This window comes from Rousettus aegyptiacus, unplaced genomic scaffold (genome assembly GCF_014176215.1).
Source record: "Rousettus aegyptiacus isolate mRouAeg1 unplaced genomic scaffold, mRouAeg1.p scaffold_m13_p_6, whole genome shotgun sequence".
NCBI classification, from domain to species: domain Eukaryota; kingdom Metazoa; phylum Chordata; class Mammalia; order Chiroptera; family Pteropodidae; genus Rousettus; species Rousettus aegyptiacus.
This window is the reverse complement of record NW_023416309.1, coordinates 26,001,612-26,021,288: the sequence shown is the minus strand read 5'-3', so window position 1 is coordinate 26,021,288 and position 19,677 is coordinate 26,001,612.

The window sequence follows — 19,677 nt, the reverse complement described above, 5'->3', positions numbered from 1 at the left end:
ACCATCTCTTTTTCCTTGGTGCTAGTCTGTACATGTGAGATTGCTTACAACTGGGGCCTGTGACAATTTTCCTAAGGACATGTTTTCTCCAGCTCCTGGGACATGCACAGTGTCAGCTATGAGTCCTAGAAGTGTTGGAAGGGACCCCAGAGGAGACCTCAACCAATAACAGATGGGGAGTTGCTAAATAACACCTGCTTCCTCATTCACATAACTGAATATTATGATGAGAAAACTTGAAACTCATCTCTCACTGATGTGAAGTCCTTATTTACTCTACCTAAGTGGTACAGAGAAATCCTAAACCAAGATAATATTTTAAAAATATTGGCACATTATAAGAAAGTGATGCATGTAGAGTACCTACAAGCAAATTCAAAATTTCTGTAGGGAGGAACTTTAATAATATTACTTGTGAGAATTCCATGGGGCTAAAAGATAATTTTTATGTAAAATGATCTTATAATTAAAAATTATTAAACATACAGAGAAACAAACCACCATGAGAAAAAGAACATGTAACAAACAGAACTGGCACACACAAGAACTTAGCAATAAGCAACATGAATGAACTACAAAAGAAATATATTTAAACAATTAAAGAGGATTTTTTAAAAGTTTTTGAAAGGAAAGGACATTATGAAGAGAAAAAAATAAGGTTTTAAAAAGAGCTAGAGAACACTTTTATAAATGAAAAATGAAAGTTTATTTTTCATGCAGACTGAAAACATAAAACTACAAGTAAAGACACAAATTAATGAACCTGAAGATATGTGTGAGAAAATTATGCAAAATGTAGCACAGAGTGACAAATGAGCTGAATATAAGAAAGACACACGGAGAGACAAGACAGTTAGATAATAGCTTCAAAATATACTTAAAAATGAGTTAATTCTATACTTGGAGAGTTTTTAAAGATGTATTGTTAAGTGAGAAAAGTAAGAAACAACTAATTAAATATAACTTCACTTTTGTAAAACAAATAGACAAAACAGCACCAAATTAAAAAAAAAATCTATGTGTCTGTATATGTGCATGTGCATGTGTGTCATATGTGACCAAGGCAGAAGTTATTAAAAAGTACCCACTAGATTGTTCAAGGTACTGGAGTCAAAGTAAGGAGAACAGAAGAAATAGGACAGAAAAGAAGGAAGAAATAAGGCAGTTATATTTTGAAAGTGAAATTGTTTTTAAATGTCTTATATGATCCCTCATATGTAAAATTATATACTGTGCACATGAAAAATATGTGAAAGAATGACCATCAAAATAACAATTACAGTTATATCCAGGTAGATTCATGTGATTTTTACTCCCTTAAAAACTAATCTGTAAACTTTTTTTCTTAAAAGAACATTCTTTTTTATGTGGTTAGGTATAAAAGCTATTTTCAATGTAGAAAAAAAAATCTGTCCTGATCTTTCTTCTTTCTTCAATCATCCCAAAGCCATGAAATTTTAATGTCAAGAGGGGGAAAAAAGGCAATGAACACACTTCTATGATCAAGTTTGTTAGTTCGGTGCACATGCAATAACTTTCCTTTTAATGTTTTAGTAACTCCTCACTTCTTATTCACCAGAAACTCTTGGTAGAACCACAGCTGAACATCAACACATATGGGGTTACTGCCATACTTGGTTTAGATACGGTCTTAGGCAAATGAAAAGAAGGAAAGTAAGTGATCATCACTATGTACAAAAATATATATTTTGTTTCTAAAGTTATTTTAAACTTCGGAAGCTAATATACTTCCCTTTTATTTTCAGTGATTAGAAAAACTAGTCTTGGTATTTACCAAGTGATATCTATTATATTATTTAAAATTATTTTATTATCGGTTAATTTAGTCTATTAATTTTACAGCTTATTAAAGCAAATTTTGAAATACCAACATATTCAACTACTAAAATTGTCATTTTTAGGAATAACACCCAAAGAATCAGTATTCTGAATACATACTAAACTATCTTCAAAGGCCAAGCTATTTCTGTGCTTATTCTATTTAAAATCAAATAAAATAATTGTAATCTTTGGGCAACAATCAATTCTAGTTTAAGTCGGACTGTGTGCTTTTGTTAACCATATCTCTATTTTTACTTTTACATTATCAGCATTGTTATACAATGATAAAATTACACATAGATTCCTAGAAAAGATATATATCATTTTAGTCACCTCCATAAAACCCCAATTCTGAAACTCACTCAAACACACACACACACACGCGCGCGCGGGCGCATGCACATGTGTAATTTTCTCCATACTTTACAATAAACAGTCGACAGGAAAAGTACTGCTTTTTAAAGGGATCAGAATCTTTTTAAAAGGGATTAGCATCAGAATTTAAAAGTCAAGATGTTGCATGTATGTGTGTGCATGTGTGTGTGTGTATGTGTGGTGTGTGTGTGTGTGGTGCGTGTGTGTATGTGTGTGCATGTGTGTGTGGTGTGTGTGTGTGTGCCTGTGTGTGTATGTGTGTGTGTGTGTGTGTGTGTATCTTGAGAAATTCATTGTTTTTCCCCTGCTATTTCCCCAGAAGTAATGTGCCGGAAACCACTTACAAGGAATGAGAGAACATATGACTCATTCTTTGGTGTGTACCATTAACTCTTTTGCTCCTTCATTGTGAGAACGAGTATCATGATTCTTAGGCAGTTATGGGTGTCATTATTAAGATTTTAGTACCAAAGTTAGACCTTTAGTGTCATTGTAAATGAATCTGCATTCAATATTTTAATATGATTGAGAAAGACAATTAGTCACAGCTGAATATAAAAGATGCCAGCTGGAGTTTTACTTCATTAATAGAATGCCAGTAGTAGAACGTGTAAGTTTCTCTAGAATCACGCTTTCCTGCTGTTCATATTAACATTGACTTAATAATGCTTTTATTTGACTCGGGTCTCTAAGTACATGAGCCAAATTCATCTAAATTCAGCAGATTAAAGAGCTAGTTTGATCAAAAGAAACTTTGTTGCAATTATAAATTTTATAAATATACTTTTTTACTGATAAATAATTTCCTTACATGAGCATGTTTGACAAAGTGTAGCTTCACAAGTTATATGGATGAAAGAGATTGAATGCAAAATAGACAATATTGCGAAAATTCAGAATCCTTTGCATATTTGGCTAGTTATTTGCTTCCATCATTCCCATTATTTTCTTTCATTGGTTTATATTCATTTAAATGCCAACTTTTATTTTCTTCCTCATATTTCAAGTCTTTTAAATAACTCCAGTTCTCAAGAGTGATCCCAACATTATTTAGGTTCCCTGTTATACCTTCTTTCAAAAAATTCAGTACACTGTACAACCCAATGGAGGTAACTAAAAGTAGAGTGACTAACATGTCTATGTAAGGTATTAAGCCCCATATACCAAGTAATTTTTTTTAGAGAGGAAATGAAGACATGTTACTAAATGTAGAAAGGAGATAGAGTTATAAATATTAGAACATTGCAAGTCAATGATCACTTTGGCTATTTGGATGTTTTTGTTGTTTGTTTGTTTGTTTGTTTGTTTTGTGGTTCCATACAAATTTAAGACTGTTCTATTTCTATGAAAAATGCCATTGGAATTTTAATAGGTTTTGTTTTGAATCTGTAGATTGCTTTGGGTAGTATGGGAATTTCAATAAGATTAATCCTTCCAATCCATGAGCACAAAATATCTTTCCACTTATTTGTATCTTCAGTTTCTTTCATCAGTGCCTTATAGTTTTCAGTGTACAGGTCTTTTACTTCCTCTGTTAAATATATTCCTAGATATGTTATTCTTTTAATGTAATTATAAATGAGATTGTATTCTTAATTTCTCTTTCAGATAATATTTTAATTTATGGAAAAGCAACAGATGTGTATATACTGAATTTTTATCCCACAACTTTACTGAATTCATTTATTAGTTCTAACAGTTTTTGGTTGAGTCTTTAGATTTTTCTATATATAATATTGTTATCTGCAAATAGTAAGAGTGTTATCTTCTTTTTTAATTTGGATATTTTTATTCCTTTTCTTTTTTATTTTTTCCTTTTTCTTTTCCCTTTTTGTCTAACTACTCTGGCTAAGATTTACAACACTATGTTGAATAAAAGTGGTGCGAGTGGGCTTCTTTGTCTTGTTTCTGATCTTGAAGGAAAAGTTTATAGTCTTTTACCACTGAATATGATTAGCTGTGGGTTTGTTATATATAACCTTTATTATGTTGAGGCATATTTAACGTATACAAATTTTGTCGAGAGTTTTTATCATCTCTACATTTTTTAGAAACAATGTCTGGCATTCAAACAAAAATAAAAGTCATTAAAAACAAGATTTTCTCAGAAACAAGAAAGGAATACTCTAGAAAGAAATATAGCATGTGGACTGTGCTTGTACAGTCCTTGAGGTAAGAATGCTTTTTTCTGTATTTATAGAGTTAAAAAAGAATATATAATAAAGACCTTGTGAGGTTTAAAAAGTCTAAATTACTTGTCAGCCTTTTACAGAAAAAATCTTACTGACCCCTGATACGTGGACTTGTAGAAAAGAGATAAGAGATCAAATGGAACAGGAGCATTATTTTGAGACATGATTCTATGTTCAAAACTAATGAAAATCATCAAACTGATAACAGAAGCAATATAGAAAATAGCAAATTCCAAAGGGAAAAAATGTCAACCAGGAATTCTATATCTATTTTAAATATATTGCAAAATAATAATAATAATAATAATGGTGAAATTAAATTTAAAAATAAAAAGATACTTTCTGATGTATTTTGACCCTTTTCTGGGAGACACAATCTAGGAGGTATGGATTCAGTAGTGGACAAAACAATTTTTCCCATTATGGAATTTGTATTAACTTAGACAAAACACAGCATTTACCCAGCTTTTTTCATTTATATGCCTTACTTTGTGCTTTTTATCTTGCTTATTTTCTTTGTCCATGATTTCCAAAATGAAATGTTGCTACATTCCAGAAAGCACATGACTTGAATTGTCTCTTTATTTACAGCTGATCGCTCTTATGTTTGGTTTGTGACTTTTGATTAATAATAATTAGCAAATGTAATTGGTTTCTAATTCTGCTCAAATACATTAATTCACTAATTCTGCCACTATGGCATCTACACATATTAATTTTGTAAATATATATGCTTGGAAAGAAAAAAGATTACTTTGATACAAAACTTGTTTATGTAAGGACTAACAGCATATATAATAATGTCAGTTTATTGTAATATCAAAAAATTTCTGATTCATGAAATTGTTGAGAGGATTTTGTCTTTTGAATTGTTTGGCTTAGCCTTCTGGTTCTGAATTATTATCTTTTATTTTATTCAGTTTAAATATTTATGTACATTTAGTCATATAAGTGGAGTCTTGAATAACTATTATGATCCCCATATTCACATACCTTAAATCTTTTTAGTTCCAACACTTCCCCCAAAGAATTTGGTTCAGCCAGATAGAGTAAGGGCTTTGTAATGTGGAGATATCTCTGCTTAAGTGAGTACAGCATGGCCTCCTGTACTAAGAAAATATTGAATTGGTTTACCATTGTTTTACCTTGCTGCAGTAGAGTTTATCAAAGACAGTCTTGTTTGCTTATAGCTCCTCATATTTTTATTTCATTCATTTTATCTCAAAGCCAACAAACAATAACTACTATTAACAATTCAAAATTAAAATAGCAATGTCTTTCTCCCAGTGTAATATTTGCACAAAATATTTTGTGAACAGGAAACACAATTATATTAATCATATTAATTGCTGCTATCCCCCGCCAGTCCCTCATCCTCCTCCTCTTTCTCCTGTTCCTGCAGACAAGAGTATGGTTCTCTCCACACACCGCTTGTCTCTATACATATCATATTAATGCAACACAATTTATAATAGAGACTAAAAATGTCTCTGAGCATATTTTTTGAATTTTTTTTAATCTGGCAGCAACAAACTCATAATAGCAAGAGTAACAAAAGGAGATATAAACACAGAATTTTTAGAAAGCAACACAGAAGGCATAAAGCGTTATTACTCAGAACATTAATCATCATTTGATGCAGTGAACATACAGCCGAAAAATGCTGTAATCCATTTCATTTGAACCTTCGAATTTTATGCCAAGAACTGCTTTATAGAGAAGATTCCAGGATCATTTATTTAAAAGAAAAAAAAAAAGTAAAATTCAGCTAGATTCAGTTGGGAATATTTTATGTTGATTTCAAAATTATAGTTTTGATATGACTATAGGTAGATACCAAATAAATTTCTCAACTTACAGGAATTGGAACTATTAATGTATCTACAACAAATTTATAAACCACCCCTTTAGAATATGCCAGCTTACCAAGAAATATAACAGATAGAATCTAAAAGAAAAATAGAGGTCATCTGAAAAGCATGGCATGCTGCCCAGTACTTATTTGCTGCATGTAGTTTCAGAATAAAGCTGTATGTGTGCTTGAGAGACAAATGACACTATATGTACCTGTGTCAATTTCAAAAGAAAAAAATGCTAGTTTCCTATTATTTTATTGTTAGTCCCCAAGGTTCCTGATTCAACATGAAATATCCTATCCAGCTTGTAGAATTTGACTGTCAATAACTGATCTTTTCACTTAAAGCATTTAGATTAAAGTTTGGGCTTTGGGGAAAGTCTCTTTTAATTCAACTTTAAGAAAGGTGCTTTATGGGAGACATATTTACATGTACCATCACTATTATCAAAAATCCAAGAGAAAACATGTTCATTTTCTCTCACCCAATTATAGTAAAAATAGACTTTAAAATAGTCTAACAACTCTATGTGTTTACCTATATATTTAGCCATTTGCTTCATTAAAGACTTCTATTGCTGAAGATAATAAATCTCAGTTTAAAAGCCTACTTCTTATTTAAAAAACAATAATACAATTTTTACAGTGTGTCAGTTTGTTTTCTTACCTAAGATATGAATGGACTAATGATTAATACATGATCAAGAGGTTTTACTTTTGGTTGCCTATGTAAAGAGTGCCCACATCATTAATTATACATACTGATAGCATATTATGTACGCAGTTTTGAGACATGTGATTTCATATAATTGAGCTTTAAATGGAAAGTAGGCTAGTTAAATGATTGTCACTTTTTTGTTTGCTTTACATTAACAATTCTAACTTCATGTTGGAGCCCATAAAAATATATTTGCTAACCCTGATATTCTGTGGAAATGATTTATTCTGCAGGGAGAAACAAGAATTTAGATTTGCTGAGCTGTTAAAAGAGCAAAGCTTATAAAAACTTCATTCTATATAGATACATCTGTGTATCACAAAGTCAGAGATCAGCTTCCACTGGATTTACAACTGCAATATACTTGTAGCGGTATTTCATAAAATATATTGGTTTCAAATATACTTAGAACATATTGTTTCCATCTAGATATATTTCTTTTCAATGGTACCAATTGTAGTCAGCAAAATAAGACATGCTCTTCCACCGGTTTAGGAGAAAGCCATCATTCTCAGTGGCAAATGGCCAGGCAAAATGCCTAAGGTGTTTCCCCCCTAGTAATTCTTTCAGTCAGATATTTCTTATAATAATACGATGTAACATCCTGTATTAAATGATTAACTAACATTGATTTCATAACATATGTTACATACTTGTCAAGCACATCCCTTGTATGATGAAACTTAATCCCATTAAGCAAACACTATTATCCCATTTTACAGATAGAGAGATCGAAGTTCAGAAAGTTTACATAACATATCCATGTGATTCATATGATACAGGAAAGAATTTCAACCATGTCCTTGTGAAGTTGCAACTCATTTTCTTGGCCACCTCGTTGACTTATAATATAAAGAAAAGAAGAGAGGTGGAAGGACATCCAGGACTACAGGAATCTGACATCCAGTTGCTAATACTAGCATTAGCAGGCTGATCATAGGTTAAGTACTTCATCTCTCTAGGTCTTAGACATCTAAGCCTCCTTCCAGTGGTATGATTTTTGTAATTCCAACTCAGAAGTAGGATGTTTGTAACTTCAGAGTCACAATTACCATCTAAATCAGGTTTGCTTAATCTTTTTTTTATCTCCATACATAGAGCCTCTCCATACATAGAGGATATTTCTTAAATAGTTACCTTTGGAGTTTGAGATGGAAAAAAATAATAAAACTAATACCCACCGGTGTATGGGATTTCCTTTTAGAAAATGTTAAGTATTTTCCCTTTCGGGAAACATAAAAAAAAAAATCTTGCTATTATGTTTAAGGCTTAAGGACTGAGCACTCTTAAGTATAAAATATACTGAGTAAAAGATAGTTTTTTCAATGTAGATAAGTCTTAAATAGAGATATTTATTTTGTAAGCTTATTTTTTTAAGCCAAATAAAGCAGTTGAATCACTCTGACAGACTTAAGAAAAAATAAGCCATTGAAAAATAAGCTCATTTTCACTCCAGCAATTTAGCGAAGAGCCAATGAGCAAAGAGTACATTATCTCTGCTGGAGTAGGGAAGTGCAACTGAGAGAATCTTGGGTGTACATCTTGCTTTTCAGAAGATTTTTTGTGATCCATTGCAAATTTGACAACTTCTCCTATGAGAACAAGCCAAACAATGGGCTCCCAGAAGCAGTCAAGGAAAGTTTTTTATACACATGCATTACAAGCCACTCAAATCTTGAAAATTTTCTTTTCCTGAGAAATTGCTTCTCTAAATAGCAAAGATAATGGTTGCATGAACAATAGATAGACACTACTTATGCCATTTTGCAAAAACATTCCAAAAATTGGGTTCCTTTCTTTCTTAGGTGTTTGGTGCTTAATTCTTTTATTTTTTTTTTAAGTTTAATTATATCGTAAGGGTAGGGAAAGGAGAATTGAAATAGGCTATTTGTAATTACTGAAAATAATCCACTAACAATTATATAACTCCTGGAATAGACTCTTTGTAAATACACAGATTGTTTTAGAAATTTTATAATTATAATGTTTAAATGATAGTTTTCTTGATCATATTAAACTTCTATACAAATGTAAGCATGTTTATGAATGCTTGTCTACATAATTGTACATTTACATTTACTTATGCGAATATATAACCAAATGAAACTGAAATCTTATGCTTTCTTTCAATTTAACATTTGTATTTAGCACTGCAATTCATCAAATAGTTCCTGTTTTAGCATCTGTGAGGCGTGTCGATTGACTTTTTACAATATATAGGTTATTCTACTTTGAAAAGAGAAAGTGCTTTATACTGTAGCTTTGTCAATAGGTCTTTAAATGAAGATTTTAAAATTTTTTTGTTATATAACAGCATTTTAAAAACCTGTTTTTTCATTGTTGTCTTTTAGTACTAATGTTGCTTCTGAGCAAACACTTTCAAGGAAACAGGCTCTCTACTTCTGGACCATAGCTCACACACATACGCAAGCTGAAAAACTATCTTCTTTTGATAAAAACTAAATGCAGAGATTTTTCAGAGTGTAGTGCCCTACAGAGAAATTCCATAGAGACCTATTGTAGCCATCCAAATGCATTTAAACCATGAATGACAATATCCAATCTTAGCCTGGAATTGCCACACATTCCACTTGCAATCATTTGAAGTCTCTTCCAATAATATTACTAAATAAGATAAAGATCCCAGCCAAAAGTGATGCCAAATCTTTCTTGAGTCAAACTGAGTGACAGTTGCTCTTTATCATGTGGGGAGATATTAACTTCGTAACTAGATTAAATCTAAAGAGGAAAGAATTCTTTTGTCTTCTTTGCTTATCTAAGCTACTTAAGGTGTTACTGTCAGCCTCACACAGCCAACAACCGTAGCCTGTTCAGTTATATTAGTGTTGACTTCCTGCTTACACATATTATGGGAAATTCATAGCAGTAACAGAGGTTTTACCCATTCATTGCAGAATGTTTAAGTGTTCACTCTGCATTACACTCAGGTATAAGCCATTTGGGGTCAAACATAGTTCATTTCATTCCATAAATATTTTTTCACATGAGATCTACTAGAAACGATGCACCAGCCATTCTCAAATCTTTGTCCCAAACTCTTTATCAGCCTATATTTAAGGGTTTTTAATATGTACATGTTTATTTCTAGGTCTGCTTCTCACTGTACCCTCTGCCCTCATTGTGTGGTTGGTATCCATTCTTAATGCCTAGACATGTATGGGCTTACTCAGGGCTAAACTAGATCCCTAAAGTATCTGCTATTTAATCCTTACCTATTTACACTTATAGCTCTGCTAACTGCCTCTTCACCTAATTTGATCACCACTTTACCATCCAATTTAACTAACTTTGCTATTCCTCTTTTTTTCTGTTTGTGACTTAGAACCTGCCTAGTTTTACATTTTTATAGATGCTGGTTCACCTTCAATACTTCTTACAAATTAGGATGGCTCTCCTCTCCTTCTTATCTTCACAACCCAGATGCCCTAGCTAGGACAGTTTCTGCTCTGTTCCTCTTGAATGAGACAAGAAGTAGTACTGGACAACTCCCTTCTCAATTCCAGGACTGTGGTCTTTTCCTAAGCACCTAACAGCAGGCTGAGGGATAGTCAGAATTCGCCATTAATCACAATTAACTGACTCAACAAATACAGAAGTGGCTTTTATTCTTCTTTCAAATAAATGGCATGTTTTCTGCATTAGTGTCTGCTTATTTTACTGAGATACTTAAAGAAATAGTAAGAAACCTTGCTACCGAATAAAAAGTAATTGTCAAAAATCCATTCAAATTTCATCTACATGCAAGATGATTAGCTGAATATATTTCTGCTAGCTAAATAGACTAGTTTAGGCATATGTTTAAAGTGAAGAGTAAATGAGCATTCACTTGTTTTGTATCTACAAGAAAAATGCAAAGATAAAAAAATAACTTTTATAAATCAATTTAACATCTTTACCTTCTAAACAATACAGCCTAAAATTAGTTCTACAAGAGAAACGAACTGGGGGAAAAAAAGGAATATCTTGAGAAGTTTTCTTTTCTTTTCTTCTTCTTCTTCTTCTTCTTCTTCTTCTTCTTCTTCTTCTTCTTCTTCTTCTTCTTCTTCTTCTTCTTCTTCTTCTTCTTCTTCTTCTTCTTCTTCTTCTTCTTCTTTTTGCATTCTGTGATTTATGTGTAGAAGATTGCAAATTGCTGGGCCACAGTTCATTTTCTACATGTAGACAGTATGTAGACACATATGAAATTAGTCATATATTTTCATATTGGACAATCTTGTTTTTAATTATGTGTAAACATTGGACCTTTGTGAGAAATTTCAGATAAATTGACATGTGTCCTTCTGTCTGGACTATATGGTAGCACTGGATTTTTTCTCTATGTGATGGTTACCATATTACCAGAGTTCCCACTAATCTCCATATTTTCTCTTACACTGAGGCTGAATGTTGGTTTAATTGTTACATTTTGCAATATACTAAAAGTTTATTGTATTTTTGTAATAAAAATTGAAATAAATATTTTTTTTAATTTCTCAATCACAAATACAGAAATAAAAAAGAGATTTACTTACAAACTATTGAGAGAACATGTATTTCTTTGTGTTAATCCTTCCTGTTTAATATGAAAAACTTGTATGGCTGTGTCAAAAGAATTCCCTATAGAGACTTTAAGTGTTGATATACCAGTGTATTAGGGCAATACACAGGAAAAAGATGACAACCCCTGCCCTCATGGATCTTATAATGACTAAGAAATAATATGATGCCACACATAATCATGTACCAAACTGCATTGGCAATATTTATAAATACTGTAAAAACAGAAAAAAAAAGTCAAAATTGTCAAATAATTGTTGAGAACATACATGTTTAGGTGCTCTGAAGGTAGTTTTAGGTCAGTCTGATAGACCAAATGCTATAAATGTTTTCAACATGTCTTATTTTTCTAAGCTTTGAGGAATATCACTCACAACCAAGGAAAAAAACCGGTAATGATCATTTTATTACATTGGTCATTTCTATGGGAAATTTAAAAAACAGATGCTAGTGAAATTTTGCCTTCAGTTACAAAGCTACATGTCTTTTACCGTATATATTTTTTTAATTATCCTTCTCTCTGATGAAAAGAATTACTAATTTTATCACCTGAACACTTTTTGATTGAAAATAAGATTATCAAAGATATAAAAAAGTCTCAAGTAGACCAAGACTTTATTCTTATAACTCAGTTACTTGTATACTTTACTGTTAATTATTTCTGAATACTATATAATTAAGCAAGAAAGTTTCATAAATGAGAAAAGATATTATTTTGGAAAAAGCATTTGTGTGTGCAACCATCCTATAGCATACTATATATTCTATGAGAATATGTAGAGTCACCAAAATTAAGCCAGGTAAAGAAAAAGATTTTTCATTTTCAAATAATAAAACTATAAATTAAGAGAAATGGTAGAGAACGTTTTCTTCATTGACAATAAAAAATATTTTTTAAAAGAAGAGTATGTTAATTATGACTCAGTTTTTAAATGTTGTTTGGTTATAGCAATAAACTTTAAAAAACACAAATTTAAGGTTTTATTACCCCTCAAAGACCATCAATTCTAAAATTTAGCTCTTTATGTTTTTGAAAATACTTTTAAATGAAGTGTAACAGCAATAATTGTGTTTCTTTGAATAAACTTCATGGGAAATGATGCATGAATCAATACAAGATGAAACTTGTGCACCATTTACCTCTTTGCTTGATCCACAATAAATTCAAATGCATAATTATATTATCTAAGCCTTTCAAGAAGATAGAATAACTAGAGCTTATTGCCTTAGAGAAAGACAAGGTAAAAGGAAATAAATACAGCTCAGTATGGCAACATGCTGATCTTCAGTTGGAGCTTGAAATAGAAAAGATGTTCCTAGGGAAAAAAAAGTTTCTTCAGAAAATTCTGTGAGCCTTCTACATATAAAATATATTTAGGTCTTCTAAAGTTTGCAACTTTTTTGCTGATATTTGAAGTTGGCACCTTTCAAAGGTGTTATATCGGAGACACTGCTACCTTGTCTGTGCTTAGGAGGCAGGAAAGTAGCCAAAAAATGAATTTTTACATTAGAAATGAGTCATAAAACCTTGCTGAAGGAAATGATTCCTATGCTGATACTTGAAGGAAGAGTTTGAGTTATGCAGGTGAAATGATGGGTGTAAGGATTCAGGGAGAAAAAAGCAAGAAATGTGGTTAATAAAAAACCTTCCTATACACTTAGACACCAAAGCAGAAAATTGGATCTTCGTCTCTAAGTACCAACAAGCATTCCTAAATATCAAATATAAACTCATCCTGTTCTTGTTTGTAATACTGGAACATAAGGTCTGAGCTTTATTATCAAGCATACTGCCTGGAACAGAGTGGGTGACCAATAAATATTTGTTAAGTAATTGTAGAAATAAATGAATAGGTGCCAGGAGATGCTCAATTGTTGCATATATTCACATAATTTTCTGCATTGTCCAATGTAGTTAATTCCTATTTTTACTGTCACTTGTCTCATTTTTCTCTTTTAAATTATAAATAAGAGTATGTTATTGTTCTGTTTATAATCTTTCAATGATTAAGACTCAATTACTCCAAAAAATGCTAGGACAATGTAACTTCGAATAATTGTTTTGAAAAGCAATTTGTCATCAAAGAGAGAAAGTTCTGGTTCCAGTAATTCCATCCCTTGAAATTTGTCCTAAGAATGAATTTTTTTTAAAAAAGATGCTTAGAAACTGTTAGGTGCAATATGGTTTACAATAGCCAAAACTTACACACACACGCACACACACACACACATACGTGTGTGTATTATTTTCTTTTTACTTGATTATTTAGTGTATTCATTAAAATAATATATAAGTACTGTGTAAGAAATTAGGAATTTTATATCAGCTTAAGAAAAAATACGGATTTAAAATATTAATAACTTTGATAACATATGGATAGTTGAACAATACATAGTAAATAAAACAGTTAAATCATGTAAGCTCTGAATATATACAGTTTTAATTTTTCCTTTAAAATCTTTTAACTCTATTTCTTTTACTTAGCTCACTGTACTGGTAAGGACCACCATTCATATATGATAAATAAAAGTGGTAAGAATGACATCCTTGCCTTATTTTTAATCTTATGTCGGAAGCATTAGGTATAATTTTTATGCATCACAGTTGTACTTTTTTACTCTAATTACCAAATCCCTATGATGTTTAAATTAGAATATTTAGTCTTTCTCTTAATATGCAAAAGCTCCTGGTCCTCTAAAGTCTGTCCATTTCTATCATCTTTTCAACATTCTCTCAAAGCATGTGATTCCAAAATCCTGACACCATCCCTGTCAATGTACTCTGGAGCCATTGTGGTTGATTGGTATCTCAGAACTGATCATAGTTATAATGATTTTATACTATGTCAACCTGGATAAGATAAAACCATATTTTCCAAAATCTGGTTGTTTTTTGTTTGTTTGTTTGTTTGTTTGTTTGTTTTTTGTATCTTACCAGGTTTGACTTAGCAGAAAGAGAAATTTGCTTAATATTTGAAAAGAAGAATTCAAGCAACAATTATTACACTTTTAAGGTCCTCATGTTAGATACAGAATTGTCCAGCAGCTAGGTATTGTTCCTCCCAAGTCCATTCCCAGATATTTACCACCTGCTGGTCCTGCTGGCCAAAAGTGACCCCAGGGCAATATCAAATCAAAGGCAATCTACTTCTATAAATTTCCTCATCAGCCCTCTTCCGTAGTCTCCTCTGACAGCTGGATATGCCTGGCTTCAGGAAAGCTAGTTAGTGATTGTCTAAACCTCCCAATCTTTAATTTAAAATTTTATCCCACAATTGTATTAATTCTTATTCCTCTAATAAATCCCTATTCCATGATATCCATAGTAGTTCTCTTTGTCTAGTTGAACACTAATGGATATAGTAATCAGCATCTGGAAGTGGGATGTTATCATGTTGAAAACAAAATATAAGACATTGGCTCTGGAGTCAGATGACAGAGCTAGCTTCAACCTGCATTGGACTATGATATGAGCAAGAAAGGAATCTTTGTTGCATTAAGCTACTGATATATGGGGTTATTTCTCACAGGAATTAAATTATACTGATTAATACACTTCTGCAAACAAGTTTTCCTAATCTAAACTAGCACCTAGTTTTCTCCACCTTATAACTTCTTTTTAATCTCTACATAGCATGTGTATGATATTTTCTCTTTTCTTATTCATTCTTTTCTATATACTAGAGGTAGAATATAAGTTCCATGAGAACGGAGGCCTTATCTGCCTTTTTACTAACACTGTGGCAATAAATGTTTGTTGAATATATTAATGATGGAGTAAATTAATAAATAAAATCAATAAATAAAAGCATAAAAGTAAACAAGAATAGTATAAGCATTCAATTCAACCTTTTGGCTTTTAGAGGCATTAGTTTTCTTCGCAAAATTGCATACTGCAAATCTATTAGACAAGAAACCTTCTCTGTGTACTTCTAGTGTTAGAGATAATCGGATGTATATTAAGATTGAGATAACAGGCAGATCATCAGAAAAGCTACATTCACTGTATTCCTGCTAAATACAATCATTGTGCTAAGCGTTTCATATAAATTCTTTGTCACTCAAACTAAATGTGCGAGATTGGTATTCTTAACACTTAAATATGTCCATTGAAGAAGAAGAAATTACAATTATAAAACCTATTTCGTACCATGCCTTGCAGCTAGGAAACGTTAAAGTTAGAACAAATTCTACATTCTGATACTAAATTTAGCATTTCTTATTAAATTTATTAGGGTAACATTATTTAATAAAATTATATAGGTTTCAAGTGTACAATTCTATAATACATCATCTGTATATTGCATTGTGTGTTTACCACTCAAAGCCAAATCTCTGTTATCATATATTTGAATCTCTTTACTTTTACCTACCTCCCCGTCACCTTTTCCTCTAGTAACCACTAATCTGTTGTCTATGAGTTTTTGTTTGTTTGTCTTGTTCATTTGTTGCTTTCCATTTTATATCTCACATGTGAGTGAAATCATATGGTTCTTGACTTTTTCTGACTTATTTCATTTAGCATGATTATCTCAGGATCCATCCATGTTGTCCCAAATGGCAATATTTCATCTTTTCTTATGCTTGAGTAATATTCCATTATATATATGTTCCACAGTCATCTATTGAAGGGCACTTATATAGTTTCCATGTCTTGGCCACCATGAATAATGCTGCAATGAACATTAGGGTATATATATATATCTTTTTACTAATGTCAACCTATTTTCCAATTTATTTAAAAATAAAATATAAAAGGAAATCTAAGAGAATAAGATAAAAATAACTTCGGGCTTGGAGTCCTTCGGCCAATGACAACTTTGATCTTGGGCACGTCACAAATCAGTAACTGTCGAACTGTTTTTAGTAGTGAAATATTTTCTTTACAGAATAAGAAATCAATCAGCTCTGTCCTAAAAATAGAGCCTAAACAATTAAACACTATGTAGGCAAGTCCTCCTTACATAATAGATACCTGATTTAGGGAAATCTCATGTACACAAACAGCCCTCTATACCCTCCTTTTACTCTGCCTCCTACAAAAAGTCCAGACTCCAGGAATTGGTATTTTCTGATGGTCAGTCCTAGCAGGAATTGGATATACTTTATTTTGAAAAACATATCTTCTTCCTCTATTCTATAAATCTTATCTAATTTCTTCAAGAATATATATCTTCACTTCATCATTCTTCCCTTCCTCCCCCCATGCCAGCCTGGCTTTTTCGACCTGCTCAATGTTTCTCTCTCTGTTCAATTTGTGACTTTAATCATGGCTCCTAAGAGCAAACTAGCGGTACACCGCCACTCAGGCGAAGGAAAGCTGAACATTTTGAAGAGACAAAGACAAAGCTAGTGCTTTCTGCCTCCAAGGCTTTGTTAAATCCCTGCAAACTTCTTTGGAATGTCTATGAAAGTATTTCTATTGTGATAATTACACTTATTTCTCTTTATGTTCTAGCACCTATGAAAATTAAATTATTTAACTTTGCAGGTCTTTTTTTTTTTCTATTTTGTACTACAGCAGTGATTTAAAAACATTTCTTTCTAATCTGAATACTATTCCAACTGTACTGAATGATAAGGAAGCATGTGTTAGAAGCCAAGAAACTAATCACTTTATGTAACAACTGTTTTGAATGTATTCTAGACTCCTAATAATTGGAAAAAAACACACACACAGAAAATTTAGTAATACAGTCAATCTATCGGTTTTTTGAGGAAATATTCAGTGACTTAAACATCACATCCCCAAATTCTTTCATACTCCTGACCCTAGTTTAGGCAACTCACTTAAATTCTCCACTTCTTAATTTCTTCACCTATAAATCAAAACGATTGACTAGCAGAGAAAGTGTTGAGGCCCCTGCTATTGACAGAAAATGTCGTATATGTGTCTTCACTATTCATATTAAGAAACAATCTTAGATAAAATTTAGAAACAATTGATAGAATGCGTGAGTCCTAAAAACATTGCATCTTCCACAAAACAAACTCCTGGAGGACAAGCATAAATACTTCTTCCATCCATTTTAATTAATAACAGCTCAGAATTTAAATAATTCTTCATAGAATGGTTGAAAAGTAAATTTCATTACTGTGAGTAACACTATATAGCATGGTGGTAATGCCCCACATATCAGAAATGACAACCTGTTTCCTATCTATTATCGTAAAAAGGTATGGATGATATAAAGTCATTTTATTTTTCAAGTTAATATCATATGCTAATGCTAACCTATCTCCTGCCTTGTCATTTTTACCAGTGGAAAAAATAAAGTTGCCGTGACCTCAAGCAAATAACAGCTTTCGTACTGGTTTACACGTGTTATCATTGAAATATTAGTCCTCTCACATAACAAAGAAAAAAATAGATTTTATGACTGTCACTGCTTATTATTTCCCTTAATTGTTCCCACAGAAGTAGTCATTCTTTCAAAAATACAGTGTTTTGTTTACCTCATATCGTTATTGAAAGTTTTAAATTAGATAAAACAGGTAAAACCCTGGTGAATGTTCACTGAACATTAGGTTTATGATCATTATTATTGTAATTTAAATTTGGAAAAAAGTATAAGAACCGAGGCCAAAGCTTAGGGAAGGTGCAGCAAAAGACAAGAACCCAGGGTTTGGACTTGGTCTGCTGCTAAAGCTGGTCTCTTAAGGCAGTTAGTCAAGGGAAATGAACAATCTGAAAATCAGTTCAAAGGTATTTGCAATGAACCATACTCCATTATCCTTTGTAAAATTTAGAGGCTGAAAGACCAAAAAGATACAAATGAACAATATCTATTTCAGCCAAACCCTCTTACCTGGTAGGTAGGCACCCACTTGTTGAAAAACAGTTACTCTACTGTTGGAAGTTTTACTATCCCAGGTTTACTTCCATGAATCTAGAATACCTGCTGGAGTCCTAGTTTCTTTCTTTATAAAGGAATACATTTTTAGGCACTAGGCTTAGCATAACAAGGATGAGGGAAAGGTTAAGATTTGATTAGACAAATATGAATCTGCCACGTGCCATGATTTTTGCTTAGGGGCCATGTTACAGAATCCAGCACTTTTGTCTGTGGTGGTATTTTTGTTGCTGAGCCCGTCTTACCAAGAAAACACTGTGAGCATTGTCTTGGGTCAAATTCTCTAGAGTCAGAGCTTAGTTAGTGACTCATTGATGTTACATCCTCAGGAGAAACAGGCAAGGGCACAAGAGAAACAGGATAGGGTAAGGGAAGTAATACAGCAAATTATGTAGATTCAGGAGAAGTTTTAACCTCAAACTGATGCCAAGTGCTCCGGAGTATAAGTTGTGGCCTGGCCAGAGGCAAGAAGGAAGGGGTGGTATATTCCAGCATCAGTCAGACATTGGCTTCCTGTCACGAAGGGAAGGTGTGGAGGATGTAACCTTGTGGGATGTATCCTTCTAGGATGTAACCTCTAAGAAAGGTGGCTCGGTTCAGCCAATGGCTATTTTTCTGGAAAGGCTAAGGTGTGACCTGTTAGCAGCTAAAAGGACGTGGGTGTGCCTGTTCGATAAGGGGAATCTGGGCGGGCACCAGAACCATCTTCTCTAGGTGCTAATAGTCAGAGCCACTGACAGAAACTCAAGAGAAGAACCATATGATACAAAACAAAACAAATATATTTATGGCAGCTTTTGCGTATCATTTGTTGAATTTATGTTTGTGTTACATTTAGCCAAAAGACAATAAAAACAATCGATACTGATTGAATGCTTAATATGTGCCAAGAAATGTGCTAAATATTTTACATGTATTAATTAACTTAATATTGCAACTGCCTTGTAATATCTTACTTTCACAAATGAGGGAATGGAGGTCAGCAAGGTTAAGTAACTCACCATGATCACCATCATATCATAGCAGGATTCACTTCTGTTGTACTCTAAGACTCTAATTTCTGTATTTTGCTACCTGTGCTTTAGTTTCTTCATTCACAACAGAGACACATAAGTATTAGGTTACATCCTCAGGGTAATATAACAAGATGAAAGACATTGGTGTCATGAGAATAGCTTGAATAACTATTAAAAGATAGTTTTCAGGATCCTACCTAAAACATATTCAAACAGATTCTCTAGGACCAGGGTTTCAGGAAAATGGTTCAAATATCATGGAAAATTC